Consider the following 20,265-nt stretch of genomic DNA (forward strand, 5'->3'; position numbering starts at 1 on the left):
AGGATACAGAGATGATTGTAGCAGCTTTTTTTAATGGTTGCCTCAATATATTTTTAACTCTTTGGATGCTAATTTGTTAAAATGAAAGGTTTCTATATACACTGCTCAAAAAATAAAGGGAACACTTAAAAAACAGAATATAACTTCAAGTAAATCAAAGTTCTGTGAAATCAAACTGTCCACTTAGGAAGCAACACTGATTGACAGTCAACTTCACATGCTGTTGTGCAATTGAAATAGTTGTGCAAATGAAATATTCAATGAGAATATTTCATTCATTCAGATCTAGGATGTCTTATTTGAATGTTCCCTTTATTTCTTTGAGCAGTATATTTTTTAAAATCTCTAACAAATTTTAGAATATCCATAATATGGATTTGTCCAGAATCTTCCTTTGCATCAACCAGCTAAAGGTCAAGGGAAAAAAACCACAGATTCTCATGGGAAATATTTTCTAATTTGCTTCTGTTTTCAGGGGTATCTTTCTCAAATATTTCACCATGATAACTGATATTCTTCCTGTTCCACATCTAAAATGTATGTGCAGAGGGTAGAGGGGAGAAAGGGAGATAGAGGCAGGGGAGTAGAATGAAATATAGAAGGAAAGGGATAGGAGATAAAAGTATAAAAGGAGCAAACCAGCGTCAGGTAGCACTTACCTGCATACTGGTGCGCTGCGTGACATCCTCCTGATTCAGCTGTACTCTGTGCAGGTGTACCTATGCGGGCATCCCTCATGTGATTTTGCTTCCACCTATATGCAGAAACGTGCCAAAATCTCACGACGGGACCCTCTATCGTGCATGATTTCAGCGATTTTTTTGGCATGTGTGGAAACAAAAAATCGGCAAAATCTCTGGTACACAAGCATCCTTTTGTGAGATTTTGCTTCTGTGCATGCGCAGGAAGAAAAAAAGGCCCCAAAATTCAGAAAAAAAGATGGCACCACCTGACATACTGGCAACTACAGCACCGGAGCGGTCACATGCAAATTGCGCAATCTGGTAGCCGCTACAGGAATGGAGTATCCGAGCGCACTGGTAGGAACCCACTAATGGAGCAAACTAAAGATATATGCTTATATTTTGAATATAAATGTATAAATATGGATGCTTCGATAATATGGCATGTGTATGGATGTTTGTGTAAGTTTGGTGAAAAAATATTGTTTTAAATAAAATTTTCCCATTATTTTATTTAAATAGTACTGAAAGAGTCAAACTAAATATGAAAAATGAATTTTGTTTCAATCATAGCAGAAATAGCACTTGGAAGAATAATTTCAGGACTCTTTACAAATCAGATTTTAAAAAGATATTTGCAATGAAGATAAAAGTAATACTATACCATATATATTTTATAAAAAATATAATGATTTTTAGGGAGGAAAGCAATATTTGAGAGGCATTAGCTACCTCTCAATAATTTATTTGCTCATGAGATGCTTTTACTACAGAAAAGGATTTGTTTTAATGATTCTCAATTATTATTTATTTATTTATTTAATTAATTAATTTGACTTCTATGCTGCCCAATCCTAAAGAAGTAAGGCAGCTTACAACAATATAAAACCTCCTTCCTCATCCTGTCATGCAGTGTTTCCAAATCTCAGCCAATTTTAAGATATGTGGAGCTCAATTTCCTGAATTCTGTAGCGCTGGCTGAGGAATTCTGGGAGTTGAAGTTCATACATCTTAAAGTGATGTCTGAAGGAGGAGAAATAATGCTCTAATTCATGTCTTTAAAAGCAATTTTAGGAAACATGATTGGAAAAGTGTTGTTTTTAATGTATCTGGTTAACTGCAATGGAGAGAAATAATCAGGGGTGGGCTGCTACCCGGACAGAGGGGGAACGCAATGGGGTAACAAAAATGGAGCTCCACCCCAGAGCACCGAATTTGCACTGAAAGATGTTGAAAGGAAATGAAGGGCATCCTGCATAGGCCACACCCACAGTGTGGTAGTAAAAATTTTGGTAGCCCTTCACTGGAAATAATCCTAGACTAAATGGTACCCAGGATAATAATATTTCTATGAGTGTAAAGAAAGTTTGTTTATTGATAGGACCAAAGCCAAAATTAAAGAAAGTACTGCTCCATTTTATTCTACAATATATATTTCCCTAAGAAAATGTTTAAATGTTTAATAATTCAGTCAGTATTAGGATGCTGCTGGACTGTTCCTAAGGTTGTTAATCAAAAGATATTGCGCAGATATCCAGTTAACCAAAAATATAGCGAGAAGGAGAAAGCCTGGGATAGTTAAAAATGAAATGCAATGAAGAAAGAAAACAGTTGGGAGGGAAAAACTGCATCTGGAAGTCTTTTGCAATTAATCAGGATCAGTTACACCAGTTATTTGCTGATGCAAATAGGAGGAAGGAATGGGTGGGGTGGGGTAGTAGGAGAGACCCTAGCAATATTTTGAGAAATATTCCCTGGAAGCAAACTAGGGGAAATTAAAAGATGACTTGGCTGCAACACAGATGGTTGGAGTGAATGTATTTTCTGATGAGCCAGTTCAAGGGGATTTGTTTCCTGAGTTGCATCTGCATCTCATTACATTATGAGTTCAGAGTGGCCACATCATCACAAAAGGGCCTATATACCCCAAACCTTTCCTGATTCAAATCTGTATTCCTTTTGCTATAGGGCAGAGATGGCTGTGCAGTTTCCTTTGGAAAGTTTCTGCCAGGGGTGGGCTGCTGCCCGGACAGGGGGGGACGCAGTGGGGTAGCAAAAATGGAGCTCCACCCCAGAGCACCCAATTTGCACTGAAAGATGCTGAAAGAAAATGCATCAGCCACGCCCACAGTGTGGTAGTAAAAATTTTGGTAGCCCTTCACTGGTTCCTGCTGAACTCCACCTGTGATTTTGTTGTGGTTGGCTCTGGCCCAGCTCCTGCCCCAGGGAATGGGGAGGTGGATGCAGGGGAAAATTCAACATGTCACAGGCCTGTGTTATTGCCGACAGAATAAGATCAGAGTTTAGTTTCCTCAGATGAAGAAGAAGGTGGGAGTGACTCAGCAGAGGAGGGCTTGGCACACAGCCAAGGCAGTCAATCTTCCTTATCTTCTATAGCTTCAGATTATGACATTTTGGACCCACGCAAGAGCGGAGTTATGCATAGAAGAGGCCAAGTAAGAACATATTACAGGAAATAAGGGAGGCCACCTGTGTTTGGGTGGGGCTCCAGTAATTAGGGCTGCTGCTATAAATAGCAGCATGTGGGTTTGGCCATTGTGCAAGAATATCTGTTGCAGTTTCGTCAGGAATCTGGTGTGCTAGATTTTGTTGCTTTTTCATGCCTTTGAAACCAAAGCAGAGCAGTGTGTGTGTGTGTGTGTGTGTGTCTCCCTTCGTTGGAAGAAGAAGGTGTGTGAAGTTTCTCCACAGCTGCTGGCTAAGTACTTAATGACTGCTTAAGGAAAATTGTACAGACTACCTGGTTGTTTTGGGAAGAGTGCTCTTTGCAATACAAAAAGAGTGCTTAGTTTATTTTGACTTTTGTGATAAAGAACATTGTTTTGAATTTTCAAACGTGTGTGTGTCTGAAATATGTATCCTTGAATTTTCGGGAGGCTCCTATCAGAGAGCCCGACAGAACAGATTTACTATCATTGAACTTAATAATTTAAAAACTGTGCTTAAGGGCTATCTGAGTACATTGATAAACTGATTGGAAAAAATGATGAATCTTTAGAAGCTGGATGTGAAAGAAGATATCCAATTTCAGTTGGTCCGAATAAAAGGTTGCAGACCTTCAAGCCTATTGTAATGAAGCCCCTAATCTGCTGAGAAATTCTTACTCTTGAAATTCCAATACTGGAGCACTCTAGACTTATACAAGATTCAAAATCTTAATAACATAAGATATTTGACAATGTTTGGAGCTACTGCAGAGCAATAAATTCTTCTTCCCTCCACCCTCCCCATGTGACCTGTTCCTCAGATGTTATGGAAATGAAGATGGAGGGTTAAGCCTTCCATCCTGGGGAGATGAGACAAATGTAAACATCCTGTTTAAACATTCTGTTGATTGAATCACAAGAGGGCAGGAATATCACATTTTAAAAGAATCAGAAGTGTGACAAAAGAAAACCCCTTTCAATCTTTTTCCTTAGGTGGGAAGATACTGTAGGAAGTTAACACTCACCCTCTCCTAGAAGAATGAAATATTCTAGGAAATATTAAAAAGGCAGAATATTATACCTCCCTGGATGAGAAAAGGAGAAACATGAAAAGCAGCCCCCACCTTTGTTAATAGTCCCCCCAAAACTGGTGTCAACCTATCTACAAGACAAAAGGCTGGGCCACCTTATGTACAAAAGACCTTTACATTCAGGGCATAATAGCATTAGCCCTCTTCAGTAACGGGTTGCAATACATCATCCTGGTAGCGAAAATGGAGATGTGTGCACAGTTCCAGCTGACCAGCAGACATACATGCATTGGCATGAGATTTGGCTTCTGTGCATGTGCTAGAAGCGAAATCTCACACGAGGAAGCATGCACAAGTGAGATTTCGACAATTTTCGCTGGGCTTTTTGCTTCAGCGCATGTGCAGAAGCAAAAATATTGGCAAAAATTGCCGAAATCTCGCTATCATGCACATCTTCATGGGAGATTTGGCTTCCAGCGTATGCGCAGAAACCGACTCTCACATTGATGCATGGCCACCTCTCGGACACGTGTGCGCCCACACTGGTCACCAGGAGCATTTTTTTTCTTTTTTTCCCTTCTGGGCTCTGAGTATGTTATTCCTATTGCAGTAAATGAGGCTGAATGTGTATAATTTTAGAAGAACTCTGTGTGTGTGTGTGTGTATATATATATACAGTTTATATAGTAGGTAATGTATATTTTTGTGTGCCTGTGTGTAATATATGTACACATATGGCATATATACATAGAATTAAATAGTATATTTTGGATGTTCATTAATAGTAAATAAATAGGGAAATTGTATCTCTTTCAGGCCAGGCCAGGCCAGGCCAGGCACCCTAACCCTAACCCAAATCTTTGACGTGAGTGACATCAAGTTGGCCACCTTTAAGCCACCCTCCGTCATATAATTGTCAAGCCACTCCCAGCTGGTCACATGGCCAGCAGGCCACACCCACAAATAAGCCACACCCACAGTGTGGTAATAAATTTTTTTGCAGCCCTTCACTCATCTATTTCTACAAATTCTTTCAATTTCTACTTGGGAGGTTCAGACCATTGGCATTAAACATCCTCTTCCATTCTCTGACTGTAAAAAAGGCGTTTTTACCATTAAAAGATTAGGTGGTTTATGTCTAGATTTATTTATTTATTAATAGAGTTGAAAGGGACCGTTAGGTCATCGAGTCCAACCCCCTGCCTGAGCAGGAAACCCTACAGCACCCCAGCCAAATGGAAGTCCAATCTCCTCTTGAAGGTGTCCAGAGTTGGGGAGTTCACCACCTCCCCTGGCAGGCAGTTCCATTGGTTGATCGCTCTGACCGTCAGGAAGTTCTTCCTTATTTCCAGGTTGAATCTCTCCTTGGTCAGCTTCCAACTATTGTTCCTCATCCGGCCCTCTGGTGCCCTGGGGAATAAAGAGACCCCCTCCTTTCCGTGGCAACCCCTCAAGTATCTGTAAACTGCTATCATGTCCCCTCTAGACCTTCTTTTTTCTAGACTGTCCATGCCCAGTTCTCTCAATCTCTCTTCGTAAGTCTTGGTTTCGAGTTCCCTAATCATTTTGGTTGCTCTTTTTTGCACCTTCTCCAGAGTTTCGATGTCTTTTTTGTAGTGAGGTGACCAAAATTGGATGTAGTACTCCAGGTGGGGTCTGACCAGGGCATAGTAGAGTGGTATTAGTACTTATTACTTATTAGATGTGAATGGTTTTCATGAAAAGTTTCTTTAGAAATGTATATACTAGTACATTCTAAGGAATTCAGTACTAACAATATTACAGATGCTAGTCAATATGCTTTCCAAAAGGATGTATTGTTTCCCCATCACCTCAGTGGTTTTTGGAAATGTAGGAAAGCATCAAAATATATTATATGATTCTCCAGTGGGCAATAGCATTGCTTAATGAAATGGACAATATGATAATAGGATATGCATGCTTAGCTTCACTGTTCTTTGTTCTGCTTCAAAGGATAGTATTTTTGTGGCTAAAATACACCAAGATCTAATATGCCAAGCAGATAATGAATTAACTAGGTTGCAGCTCATGTGACCTATTCTGTTTTTACTTGGAATCTTTCTAGTATCTTTGAAGGGGATTTTTTCTATACTATTGAGGCTCTATCTTATAGTGAGGCATTTAGAGTGCCCTTTCAAAACTTTGGGATCTAGTTAGAATATAACTGCATCAAGTGATTAATTTGTAGCAGCCAGTTATCCGATCATAACATAAAATAGAAGAAGGAAGGAGTGTTGAATATGTTCACCAGCTTGAATTATTTGTAAATCATGGAGTTGCCAGACTTGATTACTGCTGTTTTAATTCTACATAGAATATTATAGTTTATTAATTTGTTTATTTAAATCACATATGCTTTTCTTTTTGATTGAAAGGGCTTTTTGAGCTGTCATTAAGATAGTTAAGCACAGAGCACAAAAGGAATACTAAATAGAAAAAAGAAACCTAGAAAAGAGAAGCCCCCTGGAGCTAAATGTGCATGGTTTTTTAAATCTATCTATATCACAGTTGTAATGGCCAGCAGCTGGAAGCTTTAAGTTTTCTTATGACAACTGGCTGGAAAGAATTCAACGCCATAAGGAGCCAAAACTACATTGTGTTTTTTTGTTTTGCCAAGGTGATGGAGTAGCCTAGTTTTCCCTTCTTACTCTTCTGCAGTCTGATGAAATGAGCTCTCAGCAGAATTCATGACAGTTTTGATTTTCTGTTTTAATACACTAAAGCAAAAAAGTGTATAAGGGCAGTAATTAAGCAAGATAGAGTGGCATGTTAATTATCCTTTGTTTCAGATGCCCTGTTTGGGATATGGATAGCATATCCTGTGTATATCAAAGCAACAGGAAAAATCCAGTGTGGTCTGCTTACTAATTTAAAAATGATCTGAATAAAGCATAACTACATAATTCTCAGTAGCTGAAGGACAATTCGGGAAGCCCACGTGAAGATGAACTCCACTTCTGTTGAATTTGCTTGAAATTCTTTTACAACATCTCAGTTGATCAGTTCTTTCCTGTTGATTTAATTGGCCTTTTGGGGCTTTTTTTAATAGATCGAAACATAACATGCAGTTGTGCATTAAACATTACACCAGCAAAATGCACCATCCATTGAAATCCAGTTTTTGGAAACTATGCTGTTCACTTATAAAGGCAAGAAATAGATATAACAAGAAACAGATAGTCTTTCTAACAATCTACTAGGAATCATCTCTAATCTTAAACAAAAAGGAATTAACATATTCAAAACAATAAGAGGCATACCATTATTCTGCATATTATGTGCAGACTCAGCTTCTAGCAATTAAAGCTTCCTTTTGTGGAAATAATTCAGAACAAGTCTGAGTTGCAAAGCAGGAATTTAAGAAAAACATCTAGTATCCTGGATCTTAAGAAGTGCTCCTGGTAGTATTGGAACAGATGTAAAGGAAATACAGAAATATTTTAAAAAGCCATTTATTTATTTAATGTGTTAGGCTTGCCTTTTGATGCAGGGGAAATTCTTAAGTAGACACCATTGTCTGATATTGAAGTGCATCTGACGATTCATTTAAATAAAAACAAAACAGTCACCTTGTGTGACCTGTGAAGGAAAGACAAGTGCAATCTTAGCAAAGCAGAATTTGTCATGCATTTTTTATTGATTTGAAATTGTAATGTTTCCTTCTTGCTGTGTCAATAGTTCCAAGTCTCCCATTAAAATTAGTCAAAAAGCTCTATAGAATTTTCTTTCAGTGGAATGCTTGAGAAATTTTTATTTCCTATACACATATATGCGATTTAATGATAACAATGATGTTTTTGATTACCAATCACTTTTCTTGACAAGTGGTCTCCGGCTCCATATAAGGAGATATGGCAAAAGAAAAAAAATTAGTTGTGTCAGAAAAAGAAATCTATAGAGGCAATGCCTTTATTAATCCAGCCATTATATAATAATTGCAAGCTTTTGAGTTTGTTGGACAAGAGGTTTAGAAGCCAGTAAAAAGAGGAAATGAAAAGTATGACTGTTTATACTAAAGATACTTTGACACAATGATGTTTTCATGTTTCTTTTTCTTCGGATTTTCAGGGCTGCCACACTTAGTGCTGTGGGAAACTGGGAGGGGGGATTGTACGGAGTTGCAGGGATATTTAGCCATAATAACATTCCTTTTTCTGAGACTCAATGACATTTGGCCTGCATGTGGAGTGGCGTACATTAACCCGAATCTTTCTTTCGGTAGGAATGTTACTTGGAACCCTGATGTGGATGCTGTCGAAGTCCCTAGTGAAGACAATGTCCTCAAAAGGAGCTAAGTGCAACCCAGCTGTGCGGGGTCACTCACGAACGCAAATACTAGAAAGAAATCTTGGACACATTGTCTCTCTCTGGGTGAAGTGACATGGTGTACAGCCATGTACCCCTTTTTATTTGGGAACATAAGGAAATGGGGATAATTACACATGCATGTCAAGTGATACATCCAATAACATAACTTCAAACATATCTTTTGAGTTCTTTCTTTTCCCATAGATATCAAAAAACAATTTCCTAGAAACTCTTCCTCAGAGCAGATGTTTCTCACACCTAATTTCTCTGAAGCCTTCTGCCTATCTCACTAATCTTCCTTAATCACCCTGTCCTCCTGTGTATGCTTCAGGCAATGTAAATCTCCCCCTTTGATCCTATCCTGTCCAGAGTGGTGAAACCTTTGTTTATTGTGAGATGTTTATTGAGCCCTTTTGTTTCCCTGTAGTAATTGCCAGGAATGCAGACTAGGCACGTTTAGTGCCCTCCTATCCTGAATAAGCAGAGCATTTTTATGCTAGAGGTCCAGATATATATACAGTGATCCCCTGGGTATTGCGATCCCGATCATTGCGAAACGGCTATATGGCGATTTTTCAACCCGGAAGTAAAAACACCATCTGCGCATGCGCACCCTTTTTTCTATGGCCACGCATGCGTAGATGGCGCCGGGCAGATCAGCTGCTGGGCGGCTTCCCTGGGTCTTCCCCCACTTGCTGGCGGGAGGGCGAGCGGCGGGCATCAGCGAGGAGTTTGCGTGGGCGGCAGGGAAACCCCAGCGCCGCTTCCCAGCTGAGTCCTGAAGCCAAACGCGGAAGTTCGCTTCAGGACTCAGCTGGGAAGCGGCGCGAGCGAACGGCGTGGGCGGGCGAAGGGCGGGCGAGCAGCAGCGAGGAGTTTGCGTGGGCGGCGGGGAAACCCCAATCTTCGGCTCCTCGCTGCTGCGGCGGAAGTAAAAAACCCAACTGCGCATGCGCAGATGGTGTTTTTACTTCCGCAGCGCTACTTCGCGAAAAACCGATCATTGCGAGGGGTCCTGGAACGGAGCCCTCGCAATAATCGGGGGACCACTGTAATTATAATACAATCCTATTCTAACATGTTTTATGCTATACTGCAACACCCTGACACTGGATATATGTGGCTATTAATCGCTCCAAGCTTGACTGTAAAAAATATGACTTTAGCAATCAAGTTGTCGAAGCGTGGAACTCATTACCAGACTCAGTAGTGTCAACCCCTAACCCCCAACAATTCTCCCTTAGACTATCCACGATTGACCTCTCCAGGTTCCTAAGAGGTCAGTAAGGGGCGTACATAAGTGCACTAGCCTGCCTTTCATCCCCTGTCCAATTGTCTTTCCTTATCTCATATATCATATATCTTTTCTTCCTTTCATATATCTTCTCCTCTATTTTTATATCTTTTCTTTATATATAATACTTCATGTCTATTCTCTTCAATATGTATTGTGTATTGGACAAAATAAATAAATAAATAAATAATTTTTTACTCTTTTGATTCCCCCTCTTTCAGATCCTTGTTGGAGTCACCTTGTTTCCTTAAAATTAAGGCTGAAGGTATTGGAAGCCTGTAGAGGATGTTAAGCTTGTCCTGGGAATGAACTTAGCTGAGTTGGCACAGACAGTGAGCAATGAGAGAGGATGAATGGGACAACTCTCTTCAGCCAACTCACTACAATCAACTTGCCACAACCAACTCACTGTAGACAATTCACCAAGGGACAACCTCTTGCCATATAATTCAACAATTCAAGTTATTTAATTTTTTTTAAAAAAAATTGTTATTCACATTTTTTTTGTAATACCTTTGGCATCTTTTCTTTAATCATTTTATTTGACTATTTCTTCAATATTAGTGTAACTCTTGTTCTATGGGAAATGGTTCCACAGCAAGTTGACCTCATTGAGTTGTCCTGCAGTGAGTTGGGCATAGCAAGATGCCTGTGGCAAGCTGGACATGGTGAGTTGTTGTAGATCTTGACACAACAATTTGCTGTAGGGCCAGGGGTCATTTGCTGCTCTTCTACAGCCCTGCTTTTACTAGGCTCACTGTGCTCATAATTAAAGTTAATAACTAATTACTCTAGGAAATTACTGATATGAAGATTTCATGGGCACATTTCTCAGTTCCATGCAAAGACACAAAGTGCATATTTATGTCTTCATCAATGTGGAGCCAAGAGGTACTTTAATTCACATAGAAACATAGAAACATAGAAGACTGACGGCAGAAAAAGACCTCATGGTCCATCTAGTCTGCCCTTATACTATTTCCTGTATTTTATCTTAGGATGATTTTTATCCCAGGCATGTTTAAATTCAGTTACTGTGGATTTACCAACAACGTCTGCTGGAAGTTTGTTCCAAGGATCTACTACTCTTTCAGTGAAATAATATTTTCTCACGTTGCTTTTGATCTTCCCCCCAACTAAATTCAGATTGTTCTTGTGTTCACTTTCCTATTAAAAACACTTCCCTCCTGAACCTTATTTAACCCTTTAATATATTTAAATGTTTCGATCATGTCCCCCCTTTTCCTTCTGTCCTCCAGACTATACAGATTGAGTTCATTAAGTCTTTCCTGATACGTTTTATGCTTAAGACCTTCCACCATTCTGGTAGCCCATCTTTGGACCTGTTCAATTTTGTCAATATCTTTTTGTAGGTGAGGTCTCCAGAACTGAACACAGTATTCCAAATGTGGTCTCACCAGCGCTCTATATAAGGGGATCACAATCTCCCTCTTCCTGCTTGTTATACCTCTAGCTATGCAGCCAAGCATCCTACTTGCTTTTCCTACTGCCCAACCACACTGCTCACCCATTTTGAGACTGTCAGAAATCACTACCCCTAAATCCGTCTCTTCTGAAGTTTTTGCTAACACAGAACTGCCAAGGCAATACTCAGATTGAGGATTCCTTTTCCCCAAGTGCATTATTTTACATTTGGATACATTAAACTGCAGTTTCCATTGCTTTGACCATTTATCTAGTAAAGCTAAATCATTTACCATATTACAGGAATATCAACCCTATTGCACACTTTAGAGTCATCGGCAAATAGGCAAACCTTCCCTACCAAACCTTCCCCTATGTCACTCACAAACATATTAAAAAGAATAGGACCCAGAACAGACCCTTGTGGCACACCACTTGTAACCTGTCTCTGCTCAGAATACTCGCCATTAACAATAACTCTCTGATGTCTATGCTTCAGCCAGCTTGAAATCCACTGAACTATCCAGGGATTAAGTCCAATCTTCACTAACCTGCTGAGAACTGAGAAAGCTGCATTGGTAAGAACCATTCTGTGGGCCTTTGCCTTGGAAATATAGTCATACGAGGATCAGAGTAATGCAACGGCTCAGATGTTGGACTAGGAACATTCAGTTCATTTTCAGTCACAGACAATCAATCTCAAGTGACTTAGTGCTGCTCATTCTCTCATCCCAAGCTACTGTATCTCATAACTACATTGCACAACCAAGCAATGTGAAAAAATTATATTTTACTGAAAGAATTGTAGATGCTTGGAACAAACTTCCAGCAGACGTGGTTGGTAAATCCACAGTAACTGAATTTAAACATATATATCTATCCTAAGATAAAATACAGGAAATAGTATAAGGGCAGACTAGATGGACCATGAGGTCTTTTTCTGCCGTCAATCTTCTATGTTTTTATGTTCTATGTTGTTGAAAGGAAAAAGGTTGAGAGTGTGCCATATGTAAAAGTATGCTGTCTTGGTCTCCAGAATAAAAATCTAACACACACACATTGAGTAAAAGAGCTCCATTGATTGGATTGATGAAATTGATCATAGTTGCCTAAGTAATGTACCTTCATGAGGTTGGCTTATGAGCTCATGCTGAAAATAAGAAAAGTGGGCTTGGGAAGGTTGTATTGATTTTTACTTCAGCATTGCAAGATTTGTATTATATGATATTTTAAACAAGACAGCACAGATGATGGAATACAAGAACATCTGGGTAGAATTATAATGGTGGGCTGTTTGGTTGTTTTCTTGCAGATGTTTCTGCAAAACAACAACAACCAAGCTTGACTCCACAATTCAGCCCTGAGTTAAAATATTCTTTTCTATCAGAATTATAACTACATAATCGCAGGTCGATCTGGGCTACCCCTAGGTTCATCTATCCCCTTTTTACATAATTCTGATGGAAATTATTTCAGATCTTCTCTTTAGAACTGCTCATGAAACTGGTAAGATGAAAAGCTTGGTACTAAATTATTCAGGAGTAGTTGACATGTTTGAACACAATTCCCATTTTGTACATGAATCCTAATGCTGAATAAGTTAATCAGGATGAATTCAAGAGTGAAGAAGGTTTCAAATATAGTCTCTTTTAGAAGTGAGGAGAGCACATCAGCATTTTTATTTTTATTTTAAATAAACCCCCTCTTTTGCCTGTCAAAAACACAACATATAGGCTTTCTGTAGAAGCAGGAAATTCAGACAAATGTTTTCTCTACCTGGTTGCTAAGCAACATGGGAGCAAGGCTCCTAATTAGATCTGCTCACCCCGACTGACCTCTTTGCTAACATACATTTTTATGCTTTTAATGAGAAATGAACACTTAGTTTTACACCTTCTAAGTGCGATTGCCCCGACATTGCTATTCAGACATCTGTGAGGATAATTAAACCAAGAACTGTGGAATATCTGAGATATTAGAACATGATAAATGACAGAAATAGGGCTCCAACTAAACTCTTCAAAACAGCTGTAGATGGAACCTGAAAGTCAAATATCTGCTTTCCTGCCAAAATGCAAACACCCCCTGCTACTGAAATATGATTTCCACTTTCTTCAAAATGCCCATATGTTGCACATAATACTAAATCTCTCCCAAATTAGCCTTTGCCAAGCTGTATCCTTATATCCTTATAAGTGCACCAGAGTGCCTACCGTCCCCTGTCCTATTGTCTCTCCTATCTCATATATTTTCTCTTCTATACCAATATGTTTTCCTGCTATTCTCTCATAGTTATATTTCACTCCTTTATTTTCTCCTCCATTCCCCCTTTAATACATTCTACCTGATTATATCCTCTATAACTCTCATGGTATGTTTGTGTGTATGTTCGGTTTTTTAAATAAGGTCTTTTAAAATTATTTTAAATATTAGATTTGTTACATGTTGTTTTATTATTGTTGTTAGCCGCTCCGAGTCTACAGAGAGGGGCGGCATACAAATCTTATAAATAAATAAATAAATAAATAAATAAATAAATGAATGAATGAATGAATGAATGAATGAATGAATGAATGAATGAATGAATGAATGAATGAATGAATAAATAAATAAATAAATAAATAATCCCTCCCTATACCGCGCTTCACCTACTGCGGCTTCACTTCATCGTGGGTTTTCAAGAAATACTAATGAGAAAAATCATTCGCGGATCTTCGCTGGTTCTGAGGAAGTCGATCGGCAAATTTAAACAGCCAGCGGAACTCGATCGGCAGGTTTTTCAAAAAATATATATCTAAAATTGTAAATACTGTATTTAAATACTGTATCTAAAATAAATACTGTGTGGGAAGGGTTTATAAACACTTAAAACAATGAAAACTTACCAAACAATTACAATATAAATACTTAAATAAGTACTATCAGTTGATAAATTCCCCATTGCAGATTTCACCTATGTGAGGTCTTACTGTATTGGACAAAACAAATAAATAAATAAATAAAATAAATAAATAAAATAAATGTTGTGGCCATTGTTATTTAGGAATTGCGAAACCAGAAAAGAGTAGAGATACCTGGTTTTCCTCCTGAAATGCTTCCCATAATTGCAGAGGAAATAACACTATTTATGACTCTAATTTGGAAATAACACACAAACTTGATTGTACGTGCAGTTACAGTTAGTCCTTGATTTATGACTATAATTTGAGCCCACAATTTTGGTTGCAATGGTCATAAATGGGTCACCACATGACCAAACAACTGATTTTATGACATTTTTGTGGGGTTTGCTAATTGAATGTGTAATCGTAAGTGAACACATGGTCATTAAGCAAATTCTGTGTTTTTTTAAACTGAAAGTAAACAATGGTATCTAACCAAAAGAATAATAACTCGTGGTCATATCACTGCAGGGAATTGCAAACAGCTATAAATGCAGGCCGGTTGCAAAGCACCTAAAATGCAGTCATGTGACTGTGAGGGGCGGGGCAGACATCAGAACTTTGGATCGGGAATTTTCAGGAAGTGTCATAATTGGGGCCAGTCGTTAAGTGACAGGTTGCAAGACGAGGACTACCTGTACTCTCATGCAGTGCAGAAAAAGACTACTGTTGTTGTCACTTAAACTGAGAGATGGTCCATTTTTCAAAATATATGTATAAAGGTCAGTTGATAGATTAAAATTCAAAGCTGTAAATGATTACAGGTAGCAATTTTAAAGGAGGCGTATTATTAATGAGAATAAAGATTTTACTAAATGATCATAGGACATAAATCCAAAATTCAAAGCCTATGATTTCCTGACCCTCCTGACTTAACCCCTAAGGCAGTGATGGAGAATCTTTTAGGCACCAAGTGCGTAAAGTGCATGTGTGTACCCAAACTACAAGGCCCAGGTGCATGCGCAGCAGAGACCCGAAGACCAGGAGGTGTGCATGCATGCATGGCAAAGATGTGAAACAGAGCTGGGGCAATGGTATGCATGCCTACAGAGAGGGCTCTGCAATGCCACTTCTGGCACACAGGCTACAGATTCGCCACCACTGCCCTAAGGAGTAAAATCACCGTACATGTGGCAAGTGATGGGTGGATTATGGCTGTCTGTTGGTATCTAAGTATATGTTGTTTGCATCATTGTTTCACTGAGCAAATGATGTGCATTGTACAATTTCCATCTTTTGTGCGAACAATTGTGATGTTATTGTGATTTTTATCAAATATCTTGTGAACAGATAGGGCAGAACTGAATGTGTGACTGCCACTTTATATTAGGCCAAAATACTAAAAGTCAAATTCAGGTATTATGTTAGTAAAATAATAAAGATGGGACATAAATAAATACTGAATTAAAATAAAATAAACTTAAGTTTACACCTTTCAGTATCATGGAAACCTAGGGAAATATGTTTTAATTAAAAGGATATTCGAGAATGCATGCGTGGGATATACCTAGGGACTTGCATTCTTTATTATTCCACATGATAACTGTGAAATCAGGGGATGAGAGAGGGTGAGAGCTTGGTAATTAATGGGGTGGGATGAGACGAATGTGCTATTGTATTGAAATCCTATGCAAGATGCAGGCATCTAAGGGTGCCTCATTAAATACCTCTTTCAGGCTAATTATGCACCTCCGATTCCTAAAAATGGCAAAGTCATTTTATATCAATAGAAAAGCAAGGCCTTTATTTGAATTTCAGGGAAAGTCAGTAAAGCAGGAAGACAGTAATTATTGGTGCTTTTGAAATTTTAACTTGAGCAAGATTGTCTGTGAGTCTAGATTAGAAAGGAGTTACAAGCATGACTGCAGCATTGTATTGTGTTCCTCGTAATTTGCCTTGCTGTCTGTACAACGTTGTCAATGTTCACTTTCCTCTTATGGGAATACAGCTAATAGTCTAATGTAGTTTCTGCCAAAACTGTAACTGGGATTCATAAGCCATTCCTCCACCAGGACAAGCTTCCTTTATGGTAACATTTCTTGGATCTTTTAATGACTTTTTCCTAAAGGTATTATTTTTTATAATTTGAGAAACAATTTGCATAATCCCCAAACGGCTTTTGAGCATGTGGCAATTTAAAGCACGTTATCACAGTCCATCTGTGAACTATATCTGATTCCAGCCAGGTCAGTTTTCAGTAGGAGATGGATTGAGGAGGGTGGAGTGGGGTTTAAGATTTTCATACTTTCTCTGGTCACGGAATGGAGCAAACAGATGGTCCATAGCTATCCGCAGCAGACTTTGAAGCTACATCTCATTTTCAAGGTCCAAGTACATAGCTGTTAGGCTCATTTAAGCTGTAAATTGAATATTAAAGGAAGTGACCTATTGTTTTCTAAATCCTTTTCTGAACACCTGCAGCCTTCCTGAGCCTCAGATCTATTTTTAAGCTCAGAAACAAGTATGGTACTTTGTCTTTACTGTATTACTAAGGAAGACATTTGAAAAAGCATTTGTGGGTTTCCCTGATTTAATTTCTCAATCAATGTTACTTACTGGTAGGAAAGCTGGGGCAGGGACTGTAGAGGGGTACACAATGAAGTAGGAGGGTTGAGTAAGAAAAAAGTAAGACACTACTCTCAACTGGTGTTGTAAGGGAATGGTAGTGCTGGCAGTAGCCAACAGCATCTAGAAGTAGACTGTGGAATTGATAAAAGAACAATTTAATTAAGGCAATTAGCAGTCTGCACCAAAGTAATAAAATCAATAAAACAGCCAAATAAAAATATCCCATCATAGATATGTTGGGAGTATGGGGAAAATACAACTTAAAAGTTGAACCCATCTCGATTACTGCAATGCGCTCTACACGTTGCTACCCTTGAAAAGTGTTCAGAGACTGCAAATAGTCTACAATGCTGTCATATAACACTATGCTCCGAGAGCTGCACTGGCTTCCTATTAGTCTCCAGGCACAATTCAAGGTGTTGGTTATTACCTATAAAACCCTATAGGGTTCAGCGCCAGACTATCTACGGGACCGCCTTTTGCCACATACCTCCCAGAGACCAATAAGAGCATTACAGAGTCAGCCTCCTCCAGGGCCCGTTGACTAAGCAATGCAGGTTGGCGGGACTGCAGGGGAGGGCCTTCTCGGTGGCTGCCCAGCTCTATGGAACCAACTATCCCCCGATGTCCGTACTGCTCCCACCCTAATGGCCCTCCATAAGGCCACAAAGACCTGGCTTTGCCAGCAGGCCTGGGGGCCATGAATTGTACATCTTTCATGGCCAAACTGTATGAATGGTGTGTATGCATATTATTATGACTGTTTTTATACAAACGGGTTTTATTACGGGGTTTAGTTTGATATTATATTCGACTTCTTCTTATTGGTTGCATCTTTTTTGTATTGTATTATATTATTTTGTAAGCCGTCCTGAGTCCTTTGGGATTGGGCGGCATAGAAATCAAATAATCAAATAAGTAAGTAAGTAAGTAAGTAAGTAAGTAAGTAAGTAAGTAAGTAAGTAAGTAAGTAAGTAAGTAAATAAATAAGACCTATTCCTGGAATGGGGAATGTGAGAAAGGTAATATCATAAGGACATGTGTCATCGAAAGTGTTTCTGGGCAAGTTTGAGCTACTTTTAGGGGAAGGTCAGAATGACCTTTTTGTGAAGAAATAATGCAGGATCAATTGAGCCAGCAAGGATCTTGTGTCTTTTTTTATTTATGATGACTACATAGAGTGTTTGAAGAGGTTTTCAGACAAAAAATGCAGAAATAATTTATTCAAATTAGAAATGCAGACCTGGAGGCTAAAACATATGAAGAATGTTTTCTGGAATTGGTTATGTTTAATGAAAAAAAGGTCTAGGAGATGATATGATAGCAGTGTTCCATAAGGTATTGGCACAAAGAAGTGGGAGTTGATCTATTCTTCAAAGCACCTGAAGGCAGGACAAGAACCAATGGATAGAAAGCAATCAAGGAGAAGAAATCTAGAATAAGGAGAAATTTTCTCATGATTAGAACAATTAATCAGTAGAACAAATTGGGTTGGAAGTAGAAAACCTCCAATGTCCCTTCTAATTCTGCTATTGTCCTAGGACAGTGATGGTGAACCTATGGCACGGGTGCCACAGGTGGCACACAGAGCCATATCTGCTGGCACGCCAGCCATTACCCTAGCTCAGCTGCAATGTGCATGTGTGTGCTGGCCAGCTGATTTTTGGCTTGCACAGAAGCTCTAGGAGGGTGTTTTTTGCTTCCAGAGAGCCTCCAGGGGGATGGGGAGGGCGTTTTTGCCCTCCCCAGGCTCCAGGGAAGCCTTTGGAGAGGGTGAAACATGAGCCTACTGGGTCCATCAGAAGTTGGGAAACAGGCCATTTCCGGCCTCCGGAGGGCCTCTGGGGGGCAGGTGAAGCTGTTTTCGCCCGCTCCAGGCATTGAATTATGGATGTGGACACTCGCACATACATAATAGTGTGCGCCCCACTCTTTCGGCACCTGAGAAAAAAGGTTCACCATCACTGTCCTAGGAGAAATTTTGTGCAATGCCCAAGAAACCATGTAAGACATGTTAATTTCTTTTCTGTGTGTTAGCTTGCATCTTCCCAAAGGAAAATGTCATTATTTTGGTCCTCTCTTTTCTTTCTTTCTTTCTTTCTTTCTTTCTTTCTTTCTTTCTTTCTTTCCTTTCTTTCTTTCTCTATCTATCTATCTATCTATCTATCTATCTATCTATCTATCTATCTATCTATCTATCTATCTATCTATCTATCTCTCTCTATTGGATTTCTATGCCACCCCTCTCCGTGGACTCGGGGCACCTAACAACAGTGATAAAAACAGCATGTAGAAATCCAATACTAAAACAGCTAAAAACCCTTCTTATAAAACCAATCATACATACAAACATACCATGCATAAATTGTAGAAGCCTAGGGGGAAAGAATATCTCAGTTCCCCCATGCCTGACGGCAGAGGTGGGTTTTGAGGAGATGGTAAAGGGAAACATGGTAAAGGGAAGAATATGTCTGCAATATTTTATCTTTTTGCGATCTCTTTCTTATCCCTTTACTCTCCTATCTCATATAAGTGAGAGGGTGTTCTGATACCTTCAGTGCAGCTGTCAGGAAAAGGCAGAAGGGCCAAAGGTCTCTTTTTCAGGACATGTTCCAGTTGGCTTCCTTGTCAGACAGCAGGAAAACAGGGCCGCTGACAGCTGTTGTAGGGTGTGTATGTGTTTGTGGATTAAACCGTTTGCTAAGAACCAGGTGTCATGGCAAAATCGTCTCATATTACCTTATTTATAAATCCTCAAGTAGTGAGCTTCAACAGAGGCCTTGATGCTTGTGTGTGAACAGGCAGGCGGGGGGAGTTTATAGTGATGGGAAAAAATATCACAAAAAGTAGGTGTGTGGCACATTTTTTTGTTGCATGATTCTCTCATGCATTTTACATGCTGCACATTGGGATCACTAGCTTTCATTCTCCTGACTGCATTGGTAAACAACTTAATATTTTATTATATCTCTCAAAGGTTACGAATTCTGTATGGAGAGATACAGAATCATTCAGCCATATATTTCCTTCTGGTTTTATGACTTACTTGCATAGTACAGCAGGTAGTTGCTGTCTGTCCTTGAAAGATTTTCGACTTTTACCCGTCACTTACCAGAATATAAAAATATGATTTGTTCTTCCAGACTTGTAAGGTTTTTTTAATGTAGACATAGAAACATAGAAGTCTGACGGCAGAAAAAGACCTCATGGTCCATCTAGTCTGCCCTTATACTATTTTTTGTATTTTATCTTAGGATGGATATGTTTATCCCAGGCATGTTTAAATTCAGTTACTGTGGATTTATCTACCACGTCTGCTGGAAGTTTGTTCCAAGGATCTACTACTCTTTCAGTAAAATAATATTTTCTCATGTTGCCTTTGATCTTTCCCCCAAATAACTTCAGATTGTGTCCCCTTGTTCTTGTGTTCACTTTCCTATTAAAAACACTTCCCTCCTGGACCTTATTTAACCCTTTAACATATTTAAATGTTTTGATCATGTCCCCCCTTTTCCTTCTGTCCTCCAGACTATACAGATTGAGTTC

This window comes from Erythrolamprus reginae, chromosome 3, assembly GCF_031021105.1.
Source record: "Erythrolamprus reginae isolate rEryReg1 chromosome 3, rEryReg1.hap1, whole genome shotgun sequence".
NCBI lineage: Eukaryota > Metazoa > Chordata > Lepidosauria > Squamata > Dipsadidae > Erythrolamprus > Erythrolamprus reginae.